This window comes from Pteronotus mesoamericanus, unplaced genomic scaffold (assembly GCF_021234165.1).
Source record: "Pteronotus mesoamericanus isolate MK-2021 breed Mesoamerican mustached bat unplaced genomic scaffold, CSHL_Meso_final contig_24, whole genome shotgun sequence".
NCBI lineage: Eukaryota > Metazoa > Chordata > Mammalia > Chiroptera > Mormoopidae > Pteronotus > Pteronotus mesoamericanus.
This window is the reverse complement of record NW_026555100.1, coordinates 7,734,366-7,753,820: the sequence shown is the minus strand read 5'-3', so window position 1 is coordinate 7,753,820 and position 19,455 is coordinate 7,734,366.

The window sequence follows — 19,455 nt, the reverse complement described above, 5'->3', positions numbered from 1 at the left end:
AAAATCTACATTCCCACTTCTACTAGCTAAGCGAACATGGAAACAGTAGACCCATGTACCCACATGACATTATTTGCTGCGGCTGAGTGGTAGCTCCCTATCTGAGACAGGACACGCATCTCCGCTTCACCACAACCCCTAGCATGCCCTCCAGCCCCACACCCAGCCAGCTTCATTCACTGTGCATTACCTGCCTTTCCCCTACAGGGTCTCTGTGTTCCCTGTGTTTCACCCCCATTCTCTCCAGCTCCCAAAGTGTATGGCCTACATGCTGTTCATATGGCAGTTATGGCCACTTTCAGATGTTTGTCCTGTATGTAGGTCTCGGCTGGCAAAATGCCTTCCCAGCTTTCCAAGGCAACATCACAATTCTTCCCAAACCACCATGAAGTGTGATGGGGAGAAGGGAGACTAAATATCAGTAGCCCCATTTTACAGGTAAGAAAATTGATTACCAAGTGGGTGTAGGGTCACTAATAGCTGCCTGCTGGGATGGGCTCTGGCAGCACTTCCTGCCTATTTGAATTAGGCAGAAAGGCAGGCCCGCCTGGAGGCTCTGAGGCCTAGCCCGGCTCAGTGTTTGGAAGAGGCAGCTCTGCAAGGTGTGCAAAGCTGGCACCGCAGCCTGACACCCTCCCTCTCCACCCCGGCCAGCCCAGCTCTTCCCTGGACATGCTAGGGGTTTGCTGGGGAGGAATGATCAGCAAGCCCAGAGATAGGACCCAGCCCTGCACACATTAGGGGTGCACAACTGTGCAGAGAGCTCTAGAACATTAGTCCCTCGCATTGTTGATAGTTATTATACCCCGCAAGCCATAACTTATCGACAGGACAGAGAATGGAGAGGTGAGGGCTGCGGCCAAGGCGAGGAGCCTGGGGCCAGACGTCCAGAATGCCTGCCAGTGTGGTGCAGTGGGTTTGGGCAGAGAGCCCACATTGGGGGAAGGGGTGTCACTATGTTCACTCCCAGGCAAGACAGGAGTTTCTTTCTCTCACTACTCCTCAATCTTTCCTTGACTTCCCCTTCCTAGATGCCGTCATCTCTTCCCTCCTTTCCCCGCCCCCCTCTTCCTCCTCCTCCTGTTCTCTGACCTCTGGTAGACTGACTGACATCCAAAGAGGCCTCGAGGACAGCTCCAAGTGTCAGAAACCCAAGTGCTGGGGGTACCATGTCATGAGATGGGGGAAAGCTAGGAGGAACAGACACTTGGATAAGGTGGAACCAGTAGTTCGGTTTTAGGGAGGTTAAGTTTGAGAAAATTGTCAGACATAAAGTAGAAGTATAGGGGGTCATTATCATTAACAATGGCTAACACTTAGTGGGCGCCTTTTTATATGCCAAGAGCTTTAGGACAATGTTCCCTTAGTCCTCCCAGCAAGGTTAGGAGTAAAGTACAGACAAGTTAAGGCATTCGTCCAAGGTCACATCGCTAGTTAGTGGCTGAACCAGGATTCAAGCCCAGGTAGTTAAGCTCCAAGTCTGGGCTCTTAACCATCACACTGGATATGTGATTGTCCCTGGATGGGGAGATTAGGAGGGGTTTTATTTGCTTTTTGTGCTTATCTCTATTTTCCAAATTTTCTACAATGAATATTCATTGCCTTTGTAATCAGAAAAAACACACACAACAAATTACTTTTTTAATAGCATCCCCCTCCTCCCAAGTCCCCAGATACCTCTAACCTAGCGCCCACTCCTCCCCACCCCTGCCCCAACCCATTGGCAGCCCCAGCACCATCCTCCAAGCAGGAGGGAGAAGGAAGAGGGCAGCTGACCCCGCACACTCCCTCCTGCAGCCAGTAGGGGATGTCAACATGGAGCCGCCTCCTCGATCTACCTCGTCCAAGTCCAGAGCTGCAACCACAGGCTTGGGGTTGGAACTCCCTCCAGACTCTCTGCCAATATTGACAGCTTCTCCTTTGGCTCCTCGAAGACTGGGGGTCAGCTCCAAGCCACCCTCACTTCAGTTCTAGCTGCCCACAGCAGCTGGGCTGGCAGCTGGGCCCAGGGCCAGGCCAGTACTATGGAAGGGACCCTCCGTAAGCCATTCCTAGCCTTTCCTGTACCTTGGAGAACAGCATCTCCATCCTTTGGTATCAAGTGCCCTGGACTGGGGCTGCAGGGAAGCTGCTCTGCTTTCATCTTCACAGCTCTGGCTAGGAGGTTCTCCTATACCTCGCCACTCCTGGCTCTCCTCCATAAATACTGGACAGGGTCGGGAGGGAGGCAAAGCCCGTGATGGGGGCAGCATCTCAGAAAGAAGGCTGGGAGCTGCTGCTAGTCTGCATGCCCTGCCTACCCACCTTGCCAGCAGTGTACAAAAAGTGGCACACCGTCCATACTCTCACCCAGGCCTCCAGCATCCCGGGGACTTTCAACACCCATTACGAAGCTGCTGACAGGTACATCAGGTGCAGCCAAGAGAGCATTTAGTGAGGCTGACTGGCCTAGGTAGCCTTGAGGTATGTAGCTTGTGTACATACACACACACACACACACACACACACACACACCCAAAAACAACTAAAGTGTCCGTTGATGGATGACTGACTAACCAAATTATGAAGCATCCGTTCTATGAAACACCATATAGGCACTGAAAAGAATGATGTAGGTCTCTGTATGTTGACCTCCAATAACATCAATGTGATAGTGTCAAGCAGAGAAGCAAGGTGTACCCCAATATAAGGCATACCTCATTTTTGTTTTTAAAAATAGATATTTTAGCCTTGTTGATATAAATTGACATGCCTGCACAATCTTAGGGCTTGATTGAGAAATGCACCTGGGAACTGTGAACAGAGGTTAGGAGGTTAGTTGTCTGCATTGACAAGGGCAGACCAGGAAGAAACTAACCTATCTTGCTTAACATGGTCTACACACACACAAAAAAATGATGACATTATGGGTTATTTTCCCTATCCATAATAACTAACACTTAAAAAGAATTGAATATGGTGGGCATATTCCTGCCTTCAGACTCTAGCAACAGCTGTACAGCGGTGTGGGGGCTGGGGACCAAGTGCTAGGTGTTCTGGACTCAGAGAAGTCCCCCTCCAGGGCATGTTGGACACACCCTTGGCAACTGCTGACTGATGGGCATAGTGGCCAGGTGGCTCTGAGCTCCTCTGCAGGACTGGTTCAGCTCTGGGAAGATTCAGTCATTCATTCAACAGTTTGGTCAGGCACCTCCCATGTGACTGCCTCTATCCCTGGATCCTTCTATCACATTTCCATTCTGTTCCCTAAAAGATCCATGCTAAAGAGAAGGACCTCTGACCTACTCCTTTTAGGAGACTAAGTCCATGTCTTCTTCAACTTACCAAGCTAGATGATTCCCTTCCCCATCTTGACATGGTTGTGTAACTTCTCTGGGTGGAAGGATAGACAGGTATAGGAACATCCAGGGGTGGGATAGACTGGTCTAATCTGGAAATACACACGTAACATACCTATCTATTGTTCTTGCTATAACAACTGTATAAAGTTAGGTTCAAGGACATCTGGGCTGGCAGGAGCCACAGAAGATAGAGGTAAGTGTGAGTGTTGACTTGAAAGGGTTGGAGATGCCAATCCATTCAATGTTTGGAGCTCACAGGACACCATCCAAGCTCATGGGCAAGAATGAGGCAAAAAGTCACCGAAGAGGAAGAAACTGAGGGACAGACAGAGCTGGTTCTTCTTTGGATGGAGAATTGACAGGGGGGAGATGGTGGTGTTATGGAGGCCCATATGGATGGTACAAGGGGCCTCAGATCCGCTCTGGATTGAATGGGATCTCTACAGGAATATGTCCCGGGGCATAGCCGAGCAAATGCTCCAGGTATTAACAGAGGCAGTTGCAGGTGTGTGCTGGATTTGGCAAGTCCCCTCTGCTATCCTCCCAGAGGTCACCATCTTCAAAGAATGAGGAAATCCCATTGGGCGAATAGGAAAACTGGAGGCCCAGAGAGGCTGAGCAGCCAGAATTAGAGAGGATGCAGGCACTGTCCTTGGGGAACTACCATGCCCTCTCTGAGTGAGCCTCAGTGTCCCCTGTAACCAACCCCCACCCCTCTCCTCTGTTGCTCCTCTCCCTGCTCCTGCGTTGAACTTTTGGAAGTAGGGGAGCAAGGCTGTGTGGGCCCTGCTGCTCCCATGGGCAAGGCCTGGAAAGCTCCAGGGCGGGGAGGCATAGAGGGCACCAGCAGCAGGTCTCAGAGCATCATGGCTGTATCTGCTTCCTACACGCCTGGCCCAGCTCCAGGGGGATGAGGAAGAGGCGTAGGAAGAGATGTGGGAAAAGGAAAGGGCAGGTCTTGGTTCCAGCTCTGCTGCCTACTTTCCATGTGGTGACAACTTTCCTGACCCTCACTGGTGGTAGGGACAGGAAATGACAGGCCACAGTGAGAGTAAGGGACCCTCAGGGTAGAGGTCCTCATTCCCAAAACCCTTGCTGGTGGGGGTGAACATTGGGGTCTGGGGCAGGGGGCAGGGGCAGGGCTTGAGGTATGGAGCGGAGGGGAGGGCATCTTGGGGCGTGACCTGTATGAAGGGACAGGAAGGTGGGTACCTGGGCCACTCTGGAGAGGCTGGAGGGAAAGGGAGCATGAGCATAAGGCTGGAGATGAAATTGAAGATGGTGGTCTGTACCTGTGCTGTCCCATGTGGTAGCCATGGGTCACGCGTGGCTCCTCGGCACTTGAAATGTGGCTAGAGTGACTAAAGACCTGAAATTTCCATTTTAATTTTTTAATTTTAATTCATTAAAAACATTTTTTAATTTAAAACTAATACTATTGGACAACTTTTTGGTACATTTAAAACAACATGGGTAAGCTTCTACTGTAAATTTTATGAAATCTAAACACTGATAAGTATGTTTCTGATGAAATATAACATTCAAATGGAGATGTGCTTTAAGTGTAAAGTACACACCAGACTAAAGATTTAGTATTTAAAAAAAGGAACAAAATAACTATTAATAATTTTTATATTGATTACATGTTGAAATAATATGGTGGGTATTGGAGTTAAATAAAATATGCCAAAATTAATTCTACTTTGTGCCCTGGCCAGGTGGCTCAGCTGGTTGGCGCATTGCCCGATACACCAAGAGACTGTGGGTTTGCTCCTCAGTCAGGGCGCACACCTAGGTTGCAGATGCCATCCCCAGTCGGGAGGGTGTTCAGAAGGCAACAAATCAATGTTTCTTTCTCACATAGATGTCTGTCTGTCTGTCTATCTCTCTCTTTCACCTTTCCCCTCTCTCTATAATTAGTGAACCTATCCTCAGGTAAGGATTAAAAAAAATTAATTCCACTTTGGGGTTTGTTTGTTTTTATCTTTTTTAAGAGAGCTGCTAGAAAATTTTAAATTGTATGTGACTTCTGTTATATTTCAGCTAGACAGAGCTGAAGGTCTTGAATGCTGGCCTAAATTTAGCATTAGAACATGCATTAGCCATTAAGTGACTCAGGTGTGAGAGGCCCTGGGAAGTCTTCCTTGCTCCCCAAGAGTGAGTTGGGTTCTTTCTGTGTTCTTTCAGAGTACCCCATTGTCATCTCAACATTTTAAAGAAAGCAGCCTTGGCTGGTGTGGCTCAGTGGATTGAGCGCTGGCTTGCAAACCGAAAGGTCATTGGCTCGATTCTCAGTTGGGGCATATGCCTGGTTTGTGGGCCAGGTCCCAGGTTAGGAGCATGTGAGAGGCAACTGATCGATGTAGCTCTCACACATTGATGTTTCTCTCCCTCCCTTTCTCCCTCTCCTCCCTTATCTCTAAAAGTAAATAAATTTAAAGATATTTTTAAAAAGTTTAAAAAGCAGTATGACACTAAGGACTTTATGAGTGTATTTTAGTCAAGATGCCCAGAGTCTGTGACCAAGCATGTGAGTTGCGGTTCTGGTTCTAGGCCCTGGTGCCCCACACCACCACCCTGAGCTGTCCGCAGGCCCCCTACCCAGAGCGTCCTCCATCCAGCCAGATGTGAAAAGCAGGCCACATCTACCCTTTCTGCCTCCCTGTCTGTCAGTGAATCGCAACACAAACAGGTCCGAGGAAGCATTATAAGCCCAGGCCTCTGCAGGCTTCCTCTGCTAGGTGCTGGCAGGGGGCTCCCAGGGGAGCGTATGGTGACACATATCAGACCTGTCCGTTCTGATGCTGTAGCAGGGATACGCAGGCTAGTGAACTATAACCCCAGTTCCTGCTTTGTAATGTCTGGGCTTGGGTCACTAGTGTGCAGGGCCACCCAAGGTCCCACCCTGACAGAAACTCCCTAGCGCATCACAGATCTGCCCAAGCGGAGAGGAGGCTGGAGCTGGTCTTCTCCAGGCCGAGGGAGGGACCAGACTGACTTGCCTGTCCTGTTACATTTCTCTCTGTTCCTAGTTTCTCCAGATCCTTTTCAGGGGGCAGGTTTTCACTTAGTCCTTGAAATCACCTTTGACCTGGTCCTTGTCACAGGGAGATAATCTAAAGGCCAGAATTTTGGACAAGGCGGTTTCTAGGCGCTGCAGCGCTAGACTGGAATTGCTGTGTGGTCTTGGGAGAGTCACTTTGCTTCTCTGCGCTTGTTTTCCCAGGTGAGAAGACTCTCCTGGAATCCCCTCTTATATCTACACCTGATGTTGATCAAACCCTCATGGAGGGAAGGTAGGCCAGGGGAGAAGTCCTGTGCATGCAGACATACAGAGACAGGAGACGCAGTCACAGACCCAGCCCCCAAAAGGGAGCAGCCACCCTACATAGAACTGCGTTTGCAATCAAGATGTTAAGCCAGCAAATATCCTGCTTCCCATTTCTCTTCAAATATTCCCCTCTCTCTCTGAACACTTTGGTTATCTTAACTGCCTCTCTCTACAGGAATGGGCCCATCTTGTTCATTTTTCCAGTCAACGAATATCAATTCAGTATCTTCTATAAAAAATGCCCAATACAATGCTAAAAACACTGTATTATTATTACAATCATCATCTTCTTCTATGCCGAGTGCTAACGTTCTTCCCCTGGAGAGCACATGCTTCCCCGAGGACCATCACCAACCAGATAGTCTCTGCCAGCCCCAAACCCAGGGATGGTGCCAAAGGCGCCGTCCCAGCCTTATGAAGGGGCCGGGCTCCTGCCTCCATCTTGCCAGAGCCTCCACCGCACTCACGCCCCTGACCAGGGTCAGTGGTTTCTAAACATGTGTCTTTTAGTAGTGGATCCCTTTCTTTAAACAGGCCTCCTCATGCGTAAACCAGCTAGTCTTAAGAAGCGAGTGGGATTCTGAAATCCTACTCAATAACCCCTGCACCATCCCACTCTGTGGCAGTTCCCTCTGCAGAACCCTGGGACTCCCTGGGACAGAGATGGAAATCACTGAGGAGGAGTAAAGCCTAGGGGTCAGAAGGATCGGGCTATGGAGCACAGGCTGTTATCCTACTGTGTGGCTTCAGGTGAGTTACTACCCTCTCTGGACTTCGGGTCCATTTTGATTGGATGAGGAAGTGGGGTTGGGGGAGGGAGAAGAGATGACCACGATGTCCAATGGGGAGGAAAGGGAGAGCTACCATTAGTATGTACCCACACTTTCTGAGACCTGGGACCAGCCGCGTCACTTCAGGTGGCAGTTCCCCTCCTGAGTGAGTCACTGCACACCAGAAAGGCTTGGAGCTCCTGCTGAGTCGCTAACTGCCCCCGAATATGTCTTCTCTAGTCTTTCACCATGTCTAAAATTTTACCATTAGCACTTCATTCCTCAGGATTTCTGGCACTTTATGTTCTCAGATCTTGTGAAAATATAGGTAGCTCTGTATAAGGCAAAAACATCTCATCCAATAAGACCTTGGTGACAGTGAGCTGGCATCTGGCAGTGTTGGGCTTGGGATGACAGTCAAAGGACTCAGCCCAAGAGCCAGAGATCGACTTCACCAATGTCATCACTTTCTGCAACAGATACTCAGGGAGACAAGCGTGAGATCCTAACCAACTGCAGGAGCAACGTGATGCAGCCAAGCTTCCCCTGCAAGCTCACCTCCCACCTGCCCCATTCCTGCCTCTCAGCACAGCCACCGAGCTTTGCCGATTTTTCTTCCTCAACAACTACTGCCCGAGTACCTGCTGTTCACCGAACGCTATGTTCTGTGTCAGGGATTCAGCCACAAGAGGACAGACAAGGAATCTCTCCTCAAGGGAAGACATACAAGAAACAAGTAAACAAATAAACAAAGCCCCTGCAGACTATGCAAGTGGTACGATCTGGTTTATGATTTAAAAGGTCACTGGCTACTGGTTGGAGAAGGGAATTTTAGGGGACGAGAATGAAGCCACTTGCCCACGAAGCTGGAAAGGGACTAATGACCATCTAGCCCAATCCTTCATTCACAACTGGAGAAACTGAGACCAAGAAGAGAGAAGTGGCAGCTGTGTGGTGGAGCCATTCAGGCTGGTTGACCTCATCTTAAACCCCAGGTTTGACATTATTCACAGGGTGTCCTTGCTAAAGTTACTCAGCCTCTCCGAGCCTCACTTCTGACACCTGGTAGTGTCCCCCACTCACCTACCCCCTAAATTGTCACTGAGTGCATATGAGAACACTTGTGCAAAGAGCACAGGGCATAGCAGGTGCTCAGTAAACGGAGCCATTATTATTGCCCTTGGCATCAGGGTGAGCTGCCTCACGTCACACAGGGAATGAGGGGACAAGTCAAAACTGGACCCCAGGCCTCCCAGTGCCCTGTCCACCTCACCAAGATCCAATCAACCATCAGGGGAGTTTCCAGGTCAGATAATGGAGAATGAAAAAAAATATTAATAGGATGTTACACAATTGACTAGCATCAAACTAAGTGATTTAAAAAAGAAGAAAAAAGTGCTTAAGAGAATACACACAGGCTGCTTCTCTGTTTCCCAGCGTGGTCTTCCCGGAGGTAAGATCACTGGGAGACAGAGTAAATTACTATTTGACAGGAAAGGACCATCCAGCCCAGGGAAGCGATCCTGCTCAACCAGAGCTATCAGGAAGGGAACTTGCTTCCCTAGCAAGAATGTCCGAAGACTGTGAAGAGTCCTCAGCTGGACCAGGCAGGGCCGCCAGGACAGCCTCAGAGAGAACGGAGGCCCAGCGCGGGCCAGCCTGGGGCAGGGCAAAGAGGGGGGCTCTGGATCAACAGATGAATCTGGTTCCTGCCTCTCCCCATCTGGCATTGAGCAGGTTACCCAGCTGCTGCAAGCCTCAATGTCTTCACAGGTAAACAGGGCTGACAGCACCCTTCTTGTAAAGGTGGGGCTGCAAGATCCCATGGGACCATGTATTGCAGAGTTCAGGAGCACAGGAGGGACTCAAGACTTGTTTGCCTCCGTGTGGGTCCAGCTGCCCCCTTCAGAGAGTGAGAAGAGGGGCGGTTTCCGAAAGGTGAGAGCAGTATGAGATAGAGTGCAGAAGAAGGAGGAGAACCAGTAGCTTCTTCCCCAGCTGGCGCAAGGTTATTGCTCCAGAGCCCCAACTAGGAGGGACTCAGAGGGAGAAACTCTGACAGTGAGGGAGCACAGAGAGGGGTTGGGTGGGGACTTGGTTGTCGGTAGGATCCATAGAGTAGCACTTTCTACAGGTGCATGAATTCTTTTCCTAGGCCGGCCACAACAAAGTACCACAAATTGGGTGGCTTAAAAAACAGACATTTATTATCTTGAAGTTCTGGAGGCTACAAGTCTGCAATCAAGGTATCAGCAGGGCTGTGCTCCGTCTGAGACTGAATAGAGAACCTCTTTGCCTCTTCTTAGCTTCAGGTGTGGCTGGTCGTCCTTGGAGTTTCTTGACTTTACTGCATCTCTTCAACCCTCCTCCTCCTTATGTCTTCATGTCATCTTCCCTTTGTCTGTGTCTGTGTCCAGATTTTTTCTGTTTTAAGGACACCAGTCATCTTGGATGAGGGCCCACCTAAATGACCTCATCTTAACTTGGTTACATTTGCAAAGATTCTATTTCCAAATAAGGTCACATTTTGAGGTATTTGGGGTTGGGACTTCAATGTATCTTTTCTTGAGAGGTAGACATAATTCAACCCATAACAGTACTCTTAGACATACTTTTATGTAAGCTTGATTAAAAGTGCCAATTGTTCATATCAAGTAATATTATTTTGGGTGATGGCCTGAAGGAAAGACAGGTAGCAATTATGGGGAGCAACTAAACCCCCTTACAAGGTCCCCTTTGTTGTTACCACTGGTTAGAGATGGGGCTAATGCAACCCCTCCAAGTACTGGGGACAAGTAATCTGACCCCAGAGGACTAGAATACATGAAAAGAAGTTACTGTGTGTCAGGCACTGTGCTGTTCATACCTCATAACTTACCTTATTTACTCCTCGTAATAATCCCATAAGGGAGCAATCAAGCCCATTTCCAAGATAGGAAACTGAGGGTGATACAGATCAGAGGTCCTATTCAAAGTCCCACGACTGTCAGGGAGAGGAGCTCAGATCCCAGTCCAAGCAGTCGGTCAGACTCATCAGTAGTCTGCCATAGCTTTCGCAAGAGAGTCACGTGGTGCTGTGCCTTCTTCCAGCACTAAATTCCATGGTCCTTCCAGAATCAAACCCAAAAGTAAACAAAAAGACCATCTGAAACTTCAGCCAAACCCTTTTCCTGCTCAATAACAAGATCAAAAAGCTGCTCATTGCACTTGAGGTTGGAAATAGAGTTAATCACAGGTGAACTCAATCTAATTAAAGCTGAAGCCAAACACCAATCAACTCAGCCTAGGAAGAATCTGATTGATCTTTTCCTTACCATAAGACAAAGGGAAGTGTTTATATTTTTCTACTTCCTTATATGTATTAAAATACTTTTTTTAATTCTTAAGATTACTATCTAGGAAAAAAATGTGAGGAGTGAAATACAACTTTGCTTTATATGCTCAATCATCCAGACAGAAAATCAACAAGGAAACATTGGACTTGAGCCAAACATCAGACTTGAAAAGACCTAACATGTATAAAGAAAATTCCATCCAACAGCAGTAGAATACACATTCTCTTCTCGTGCACATGGATCATTCTCCAAAATAGACCATACGATAGGTCACAAAACAAGCCTTAGCAAATTTAAGAAGATTGAAATCACCTGAAGTATCTTTGTTGACCACAATGGCATGAAACTAGGAATCAATAACAGGAGGAAAAATGAAAAATTCACAAATATGTGGAAATTAAACAACATACTCCCAATAACCAATATATCGAAAAATAAATAAAAAAGGAAATCAAAAAGATATTTTGACACAAATGAAAATGGAAATACAACATACCCAAACCTATGGGGTGCTGCAAAAGCAGTTCTAAGAGGGAAGTGTATAGCAATAAACATTAAGAAACTTCCAACAAAAATATACTGATCCCAAGTGGCTTCACTGATAAATTCTATCAAATATGTAAAAAAAAAAAAAGGTAATAATAATACCAATCTTACACAAACTCCTTTCAAAACTAGAAAAGGAGATAACACTTCCTTACTTATTTTATAATGCCAACATGACCCTACACCAAAACCTCAAAAAAAATTATAAAAAATAAAATTACGGACTAAAGTCTCTCAAGACATCAATGCAAACATCATTAATCTAATCTAATCAAATCTAGAAATATACAAAAAGGATCTAAGCCACAACCTTGGCATATTGGGGACAATGCTTTAACCAACTTAGTCACCCGGCCAGGGGCCCAAAATAATATTGAAAAGGATAAACAGGGTTAGAGGACTTAAAGATTAACTATAAACCTATGGTATTGAAGATGCTGCGGCACTGAGGTAAGGGCAGACAGACAGATCAATGAAATGGAATAGAGGATCCAGAAATAGATCCACACTTACATAGTCCATTGGTTTTGATAGAGGTGGCCAAATAATTCCATGGGAAAGCATTTTCTTTCCTTTTAAAAAAACTTTTACTTCTCAATTACAGTTTGCATTCAATATTATTTTGCATTAGTTTTAGAGGTATAACATAGTGTTTAGACAATCATATGCTTTACAAAGTGATCCCCCTGATATTTCAAGTACCCATACATAGTTATAACAATACTATTAACTGTATTACCTGCACTGTACTTTACAATAGAATAGAGGCTCAGAAATAAACCCAAGCCTATATGGTCAATTAATATATGACAAAGGAGGCGAGGACATACAATGGAGTAAAGGCAGTCTACTCAATAAATGGTGTTGAGAAAATTAGACAGATATGTGCACAGGCATAAAACTAGATCACCTTCTTATACCATATGAGCACAAAAAAAACCTTAAAAAGGATTAAAGACTTAAATGTAAGACTTGAAACTATAAAACTTCTAGAAGAAAACATAGGCAGTAAAACCTCTGACATTTCTCTCAGCCATATTTTTTCTGACATATCTCCTCGGGCAAGGGAAACAAAAGAAAAAATAAATGCGTGGGACTAAATCAAACCAAAAAGTTTTGCACAGCAAAGGAAACCATTTACAAAACAAAAAGCCTACTAAATGGGAGAAAAGTCTTTTTAAAAAAGATGATGCTGAAACAACTAATCATGTGGGAGGAAAAATAACTTCAACTTCTAACTCACACTATATGTTAAAAGTAATCACAGATGGATAGACTTATTGAGGTCAAGAGGCACAAACTTCCAGCTATAAAATAAATAAGTCATGGGCACATAATGTACAGCATGGTGACTATAGTCAACAATATTGTGCATTTGAAAGTTGCTAAGAGAGTAGATCTTAAAAGTTCTCATCACAAGAAAAAAATTGTAGCTTTGTATGGTGCTGGATGATAACTAGACTTATAGGGTCATTATTTTGCAGTGTATACAAATACAGGATCATTATGTTGTACACATGAAACAAATATAATGTTAAATGTCAACTAAACCTCAGTAAAAAAAAAAGATGGGTAGACTTAAACATGAAGGCTAATTACTACACAATGTGTGGAAGGAAACAGGAGAATATCTTTATAGCACAAAATGTAATAACCACAAAAGAAAAAATTGTACAATTGATTTTTACCAATTAAAAAATAAAACAGCTCTTTGAAACACATGGTTAACAAAATGAAAAAGCACACTACAGACAGGGAGAAAATATTTGCAATATGTGTCTGACAAAGGATGTGTAATCAGAATGTTTAAGGAATTCCTGTCCATCAATAATAAAAAGAACAGATATCTCAATGAAAACTGGACAATAAGTTTGGACAGATTCTTCAGAAAAGAAGATATACAAATGGCTAATAAGCATATAAAAAGGTGATCAGCATCACTAGTCATCAGGAAAGTGCTAATTAAAACTAAATTGAGATGCCACTTCACACCCACTGGTTAACATTAACAAAACTGACAGCATCAGGTGTTGGTGAGAATGTGGAACAACTGGAATTCTCATATATTGAAGGTGGGAATATAAAAATGTTACAGTAACTTTGGAAAACAGTTTGAGCAGTTTTATATAAAATTAAATATATACTTACCTGATGACCCAGTAATTTCACCCCTAGGTATTTACTACCGAGAAATGAAAACATGTACACACACACACACACACACACACATACACAGACAAAATATTTGTTCAAGAATATTCATGGAAGTTTTATTCATACTAGACTAAAATAGGAAACAATCCATATGTCCATTATAAGAGAATGAATAGATGAATTATAGTACATTCATATAATCCTATTCAGTAATAACAAGGAACGAACTTCCATTACCACAACACAACAACCTGGAATGAATGTCAGTCATTATGCAGAGCGAAAAAAGCCAGCCACAGAAGACTAAATATGATCTGATTCCATGTATGTGGCATTCAGGAATAAGCGAAACTAATCTATGGTGTTACAAATCAGAACTGTGGTTGCCTCTGCAGGGTGAGAACTGACTGGGAAGAAGCAGGAGGGGATGTTCTGAGGTGATGGATATGTTCATATCTTGATTGGGATGGGGGTCACTTATCAAATGTCACAGAACTTGACACAAGATCTGTCCATTTCACCCTATGTAAAGTTACACCTCACTCAAATTTTTAAAAAAGAGAGAGAAGAGGAAGCACTGGACAGGAACAAGAGTGTGCTAGTTTTCACACTTCCTTTCCCTAACCATGACCTCTACCACTGGGCTCTTCTGGTTCCAGCAGGCAATACCAACTAGGCGACAGCAGCCTAAGTCCTCATCTCTGCACAGGTCCTTGGGTATTGATGTTCTGGGCAGCAATCACTGGAATTTTTTATAGCTCTCCTAATTTAGAGCAGAAGTTTTCACCTGTTCAAAAATTGTTCATCATACAATTTACCCATCAACTTAAAAGAACAGGTAAAAGTCTTGAAAAGCTTAGCTATATCAAGAGAAAATATATGTCTCTGTATACACATTCAGGCTGACAGCCTTGAGCTCTCTCTCCTTAAAAGATGCGAGCGATAAGAGAGTCATCGGGAACAGCAGATTGAGAAACAACCAATGAGAAGCTAAATAGGTCCAACTTCATAGTTCAGGGTGGACTCGATTTATAGCCAAAGAGCTGAACAAAGAGAAATCTAAATATTCAGAACCAGGTGAGTGGACTGCTGATGTTACAAGGAAGATAGAGCAGAGGATCTGACGAGGAGCGCTCCCCATCTGGCCCTCCAGCAAGGAGTCAGTATTCAAAAGATAGGTTTTCTCTATGCACCCTACCTGCATACACACAGAAACACATACACTCTCCACTTCACTATCGGGTTTCTTTCCTCTGCCTCTTCCTCCAGTTAAGATCATTGTTGCCAATCATCCAAAAGAACCTGCTACTAAAAATTCAGGCCCACAAGAAGAAACATAGGATTCTGTCTCTCTTCCAAATTAATTCTGAATAATCTCTCATTTTTAGTTTAAGGAACTGTTTTAACTTAAGTGATTATACTTTTGCCCAAATGAAAGCTTCATAGAATTATAATGATCAAGACAGTATTTTGTAAATAAAGTTGATTTAAATATGAGTCTCATTGAGTAAATTATTTACACTATCTTGTACTTTCTGAACAGTATAAATAGTGTATTTAATTTGATTAACAGTCCATGATTACATGACTGGAAGCATCACATAAGCAATTCTGAAATTGGATATATTTGAAATGGTAAAGGCATTTTTTTATATGCCAAATCTGCATTATTATAGTTTAAAGACAAATGTGAAGTGCCTGGATGTTTTTTATCAGACAAAGTGACTTGATGTTTACCTGAATACATTTAAACTGAAATGTTTAAAACAAAAAAATTGCTGAAAGTTTGAAAGGTCTATGTGGTTACTTCAAACCCTGTTAGACTGTTCTGTCTCCTCTTCCTCTTATCCCTATACTGATAATTCCCACTCATAACTCCAGGCAGGGCCTGGAAGAGGCTGGTAGCATGGTCTGGTCATAAGAATGTGGGCTCAAAGCTGAGAGTCAGTACTTGACAGCTGTCCCTTTCCCCCTGGGAGCCTCAGGTTCCATTTTAATGGGTCTGTGATTAACACCTACCTCCAAGAACAATGGAGATGAACAATGGAAAATTGAGTCAAGATGAAAGAACTAGGCATACCCAGAATTCGAACCTGGCAGCTGTCTCCAGTTAATAAGCAGGGAAAGCTGAGGTACAGTTTTCCTCTTTTTCAAATGGCGATGATCACAGAATCCATCTCCTGGGTTACAATGGAGGTTGAGGAGCTAATTCACAGAGAGCTTCTGGTATGGTGTCTGCCTTGCTGTAATTGCTCAGTATGCATTAGCTGGCCTTGCTATTTTTTTTAAACAGTGACCACTCCTGTAAGCACTGGTCAGTCCTGCATTCACAGCTGTGTGCTGCAAATTCCACAGTCACCTCTAACTCATGGTGTCCAAACCGAAATCCTCCACCTTCTCCCTAACTCACCCCTTCCTCCTCATCTCGCTATTTCTTCCATTGCAACCCCTCTTCCTCTGTTCCCCTTCTATCCCCCATCCCCAAATCCTCACTCTCAATGAGGCTCAAAGTCCAGAGACTTCTTCCTCTCTCCCAGAGTCCCCAGGCACCACCATTTGCAGCTCTGGCCCAGAGTCTCTGGAAGGCAGTAAGAAATCTCACTGGCCGCCCCCCCTGTGCTCTGAACTGTCCCCCTCAGTGCCCCACACCCCAGCCTGAAGTACCTCCCGAAGCATAGCTCCCATGAGGCCTCTCTCCGGCTCAGTCAGCACCCCTGACTCTCCATTTACTACAGAATCAATCTCTAGCACAGCAGTCTGTGCCCTCCCTGAGAGATTTCTCCTCCTGCCTTCTCTGCCATTTTATCCCCTAGTGGATATGCTGATGGAGTGGAGGGACCAGGACCTGGCTACTCCCTGACCACACCATGCACATTCCTGACCCTAGGTTTTCCTCACACTATTCTGTGTGCCTGGGATGCACTCTCTTCCATGTTTATGGCTTCCTTCTCTCCCCAGGGTCTAACTCCCAGCTCTCTCTTCAGAGCACAGAACTCACCGCCCCCACTCCCACCCCCAGTACAGAGGCAAGCTGGCCAGGCTGCAGCATGCCCTAGCCTTGGCTCCACCTGTCTTTTCTGTGCCCCATAATTTGTGAGACCCTGTGCAAAATTATTTTTTAACAGGGCCTCTTGTTCAAAACTTCGAGAAAGACAAATTCCAATTGAGGGACATTCTGTGAACTACCTGACCAATAATCCTCAAAATGGTCAAGATCATTAAAGTCTGAGAAACTGTCAGAGCCAAGAGAAGCTTTTGGAGTTCTGACTTCTACAGGGTCCGGCAGAAGTAAGGCCTGCTTGAGTGTGGTTGGTTGGGTAATAATATGGATGTAACAATTTATAGTTTTAATTTGAACATTTTACCTAAAGTGTCATATGGTATGCTTAAGTGTGATGTTGTTATGTTACAGAATTATGTGCTTATGATTTTATAATAACAGATTTTGTAATAAAAAGGGGTGTTATTGATGCTGGATCCTGTATATTTGCAGTTTTTCTGAAAATCTAAAACTTTTCTAAAGTGAAAAGTTTATTTTTGAAAATGAACAACAGAAAACACTTATTTCTATTTTTTTTCTGAGAAGGTGACAGACAGCACAGTATGTTGTCTAAGACACAGGATTTGAACCTAGATCAATTGCACATGACCCCAAGGCTCTTGAACCGTAGGGAGAAAGCCCTCCCATGCAGGAAAGAGAAAACATGTGTACGGCGATGAGGAGTGGGAGGGAGAAGTTTGTCACAGTATTTAGTAGAAGTTATGATTCCAAGTGTCATGACCCAGGCCACATAGTGTATGATTCCATTTATATGAAATGCCCAGAAGAGACAGAGCCATAGAGACACAAAGTAGATTCTTGGTTGCCAGGGGCTGGAGGAGGGGAGAATGGGCAGTGACTGCTTAATGGTATGGGGTTTCTTTTTGGGGTGATGAAATGTTATCAAATTAGATCACAGTGATGATTGCACAACATCAGAAATATACCAAAAACACTGAATTGTATACTTTTAAATAGCTAAAATGGTAAATGTCATGTTATGTAAATTTTGTCTCAATTACAAATAAGGATACAAGTTTGAGATCCAGTCTGTCTGTCTTTGAATCTCCACAGCACCATTTACAAGCTGTATGTGGCCTCGGGCAAGTTACCTCTCTGCCTCAATTCCGTCATCTGGTAAGTAGGAGTAATAACAGTACTTACTTATTTTATAAGGTTGTTGTCAGCACGTAAAGGACCAGGGAAGCACTGGGCACACAGCGCTCAACATTAGCTATAATAATATTATTATTACAAAAAGGTGGTAGAGCGTGGAGGACTTCAACCTCCCATGCCTCCCTCCCCAGAGTCCAGGCTTTTGGAGTCCATTCCGAACTGGATAAGTTGGGGGCGGGGTGGGAGTGGAGGAGAGGATTGTGAACTCATCTCCAAACCTTCCCACCCAAGATCCTGCAAACCCAGTCGTCTGAGAAGCTCATCCCGTGACTATCTGGGGGCCGAGACCCACTCCAAGGAGGCTCACAGGTGGAAGCCTGCCGCGGGCTCTTCCTTAGGGACCGAAAGCCTCAGGATGGAGGCTGAAGCCGCAACGCAGGAGGTGTGAAGTGCAGCGCGCCGCCTAGTGGCACCGGTGAGCACAAGGGCACCGGCCGCAGAGGGAGGCACCAACCACCCAAAGCTGCCAGCCCAGACTGTGGGGACCTCTACAGCTCCCTTCATTAGTAGTTTGTATTCGGACAAAGTAGGGGATGACTGTATATTCTTTTTAATCCTGTGAGCTATTGTTCCCATTTTACGACAGAGGAACCTGATGCTTGGAAAGGCTCAGCAGCCAGCCCAAGTTCTCCCAGCAGGTAAGGGTAGCTAGCCCCAGGTCTAGTTTCAGATTCCAAAACTTTGGCTCCAACACACTCTTCTAGTTTGGGAGAAATGAGAGCCCATGCAAGTATTTGCAGTACCCACTAAGGGTCAACAATAGCTCTGTGACTGATTTCTTCCATTCCCCCCCACCCCCAGAATAAACAAACGCCACACCTTTATTACAGGAGCCTTGCCTTTTTCTCTCTCTTTTTTTTTTTTACATAAGCTTTTAAGAAAGGAGGAAGGAGGATTCATTTGCTTTTCTGGGCCTTGATCCTCCTCAGCTAGAGCCCCAGCCCCTTCCCCTCTAGCACTCAGCCATCTGCTCGGCCACACTGGCCTGGTCTTGAAGTGACACACGCAGGAAGCTCGCCGTGCTGGCACGGCTCCTCCAGAAGACTGCTGATTTTGGCATTCTTTTTCCTTTCATCATATTTCTTCTGAATTTTCTTCGATCATTTTTTTGTTTAAAATCTCTTCCTCCTCCGGATCTGGCTTGGCCCCTCTTGCAGCCCAGGGGAGGCGCAAGGCGGGACTCCTACCTCTGTCAGTACGGTGTGCTGTCAATGAGCACCATGCAGTTCTTTACTTAGGGTGTTGGTACAGACCAGTTCATTGTTGGGTGCATTGTAGACAACATCGATAATCCCTGTTTTGCATGTACAGCCCTCCAAGCTCCAGGAGAAGACGCCCACATTCAGCCTCAGGGCTCGGTACTTCTTGTTGTCTCCCCACACCAGGACTGCATGTTTGCGGCCAGGGCCAATCTTAGTGTTGGAGACAGCGTGTCCCAGCTCACATTTCTGCGTTTTGTGATAGGGCTTTCTCTTGTCGCTGGTCTAGCAGCACTTGTGTCAGTTGTCCCAAGAGATGCCCATGGCTTCATACTGGCTGGTTTGTAAAAAATGTGAATGATTTTAAAGCAGTTACGTTGCACAAAACCTTCCCTGCCTCCAGACTCATGCCCCCCAGTCGCCCAGGAAATGGAGGGGAGGTAGGAGGCTCTTTTTAGGGCCTCTTGGCAAGGCTGTGGGCCCTTTGACTAGTAACCTCTCTCTCCCCGCCTCATCGATGCATCCATTCGACCAATACTAATGTATGCCTACTATGTGCAGGG